Below are 2,815 nucleotides of genomic sequence, written 5' to 3'. Positions count from 1 at the left end.
AACTATGGATCAGGTGTTAATTTGTTACTGAACAACCTGAAAATCCTTAATCACAAGTGGCCATTTTGAGTTTGAATGAAAATCTATGAGTGAATCCTTGGGTATGGATGAAACTCTCTCTCTCTCTCTCTCAGTATTTTCCACCCACGTGAACTCTGAGTTTGATTGAGGTGATATGGTGGTACGAAAATGCTCTTGAAAGGAGCTTAAAAGAACTCCCCATGTGGTGCCATAATGAGGGTGGACATAGATTTTCAATATCACCTGATCAAAGTTCAACCAAGATTTAATACTTGGGGAGTATCTTGCGAAAGGTAGCGTATGCATCCCCCCATTCGACCAAGTACCTTGTAAGGTAGTCACTCCAATCACTGTCATGACACATGCAGCGGTCTCGAGAGAGAGAGAGAGAGAGAGAGAGAGAGAGAGTTATAGTGTAAGGTTGATAGCCAAACTTGACACTTCATTGTCAAATCATACCTAAATGGCATGTATGAATCAACGTATCGCATCCCCTTTTCGGATGAGTGAGAGAGAGAGCCTTAACCGCGTGTGGTAACTGGAAGCCCCAAAGCTAATCCCGTCCCTGTTAGGGGAGATGCCAACCGTCTCTCCTTTCAACGAACACGAGTGAGAGAGAGAGAGATGTCCTTCCATCAAATCATGTCAGCGTCAACCGAAAGTGAAAAATCAGTTGTCTCATTTTTTTTTTCTAATTTTGAAATTGAGTTTGGGGTTTCCTGGGAATGCCAATTAATTTTTTATAAATTTAAATGTCTATAATAAGGTCATGAGTGAGGCCCACATTAAAGGCTGGTTCCTCTGAGATATTGGGTCATGCCAAAAGACACGTGGACATGACGTGAATTCAACACTCGGGTTTGGAAAATTGGACATTAGAATATGGATTTTTTTTATTTTTTAAATCAATTAAAAACCATTTTTTTGATATTTTAATATTAAATCATGAATATTTTATTGAAATAATACTTTAAAACATAAAAAATAATCAAAATAATATTTAAAATTTTCTTGGCATTATGCTTGGGAACAATACCTTGAGAGAGAGAGAGAGGTCACACCATATATATATATATATATATATATGCATCGTTACATAGCCCAAATTACTTATTTGAGTATCGAGTCAAGGCATACAGTAACCATCTTGGCATTTCATTCGGGTTTTGGATACGCTAGTTTCATTTTTTTTTTTGTTTAAAAACTGACTTTCAGTTTTGGAGAAGCCATCAATTTCTTCTCTCAAACATAAATCATTTCCTATGTCATGAGTGAATTGAAAAAACAAGCCTTATAATATGGTCCCACATGTGAAGTTGTCGTCTGGTATCTTGTACAACTGACGGTATTCATTAGGAGAACTTGACATTTTTTACTACTTTTTTTTTATCTTTAAGGTCAAAAGTTAAGTCTTCAAGAATATGCTGTAAGTTGCAACGTCTTCAGTAGCATAGTTTTTCCTTCAAAAGTACCCACAGTTCTTTTTATTAATTCTAAAAAGTGCTCATAAATTTTGCATGAACCTTAGAGTTAAACAATGCTATGTTGTAAGCACGGTGACAAACCTCACAAGATCATGGCAATATCATGACAAATTACATGAAATTTAAAAACAGTAATTTCTCAAAATATTTTCATCAGAAACTTAAATATCTTGTTTTAAACATGATATTTATGTTTTTATTGGTTGTTTATCATAAAAAAAAATTATGTGTTTTTTTATTTAAAGTGCTCATAAATTTATGTTTTTTATTGGCTATTTAAGTAGACTTTCCTTTTCAGTTCAGTATGTATTTGTGTCCACCCTGAGTTAAATTCTTGGCTTTGCCACAATATATATATATATATATATATATATATATATATATATATATATATATATATATATATATATATATATATATATATATAATGCACTTCTGCCTGCCTTTGCGTTCTACCCCTCAAAAAATATTGTTTTTTTGTTTTTTTTCTCACATCTAACATCATATATGTGATCTATTGATTTTGTTTAGTGGGAACCACCTTTTTATATCGGCCAAATTTGACATGTATACAAGTTTTTTTGGTGATACAAAATAAATCGCCATGAAGGTATCAGTTTGTCTAAGCTCATAAAATCATGTTTGTTTTTTTCTTAAAAAATATGAACCAAGAGTCAATTCCCACTAAATCGAGCATGCAAAACACATCTAATAGTTCAAATATATCATAAAACACTTAAAAATCATGAGGCATAATGGGGTAGAATGAGAAATGGGACCTTATATATATATATATATATATATATATATATATATATATATATATATATATATATATATATATATATAAGAGAGAGTAATGCGCTCTTCCTGCACACCTTCTCATTATGCCTTGTTCTATTCCCTAAAAAAAATGTCATTTTTGGGTCTTTATCTCTCATCTAACACCATAAATGTGATCTACAAGTTTTGTTTAGTGGAAACCAGCTTTTGGATCACCAAAATCTGACTTGGATATCGGGTTTTCAGTGATCCAAAATCAATGGCTATGAAGATACTAATTTTTCACTAATAAAACTATGTTTTTTCATCAAAAAAACAGGATCCAAGAGTCGATTCCCACTAAATTGAACATGCTAAACACATCTAATTGTTGAGATCTATCATAAAATACTTCAAAACTATGGTGCAGAATGAAAAATGGGGGCCTAACATGTTCATTTCTTATATATATATATATATATATATATATATATATATATATGTTATGTCAGGTTAGAACCCTTCAAAAATTATAGTTTTAGATGTTT

The 2,815-nt window shown here is 31.8% G+C and overlaps 1 pseudogene; it reads right to left on the bottom strand.

Annotated features, from left to right (window-relative positions):
* Nucleotides 1–493: 493 nt before the first annotated feature.
* On the bottom strand, nt 494–628 carry LOC149816562 (U6atac minor spliceosomal RNA; annotated as a pseudogene).
* Nucleotides 629–2,815: the final 2,187 nt, after the last annotated feature.

The sequence above is a fragment of the Nuphar pumila genome, chromosome 14 (genome assembly GCF_984573655.1).
Source record: "Nuphar pumila chromosome 14, dmNupPumi1.hap1.1, whole genome shotgun sequence".
Lineage (NCBI taxonomy): Eukaryota > Viridiplantae > Streptophyta > Magnoliopsida > Nymphaeales > Nymphaeaceae > Nuphar > Nuphar pumila.
This window is presented reverse-complemented; position numbering and strand designations above follow the sequence as displayed.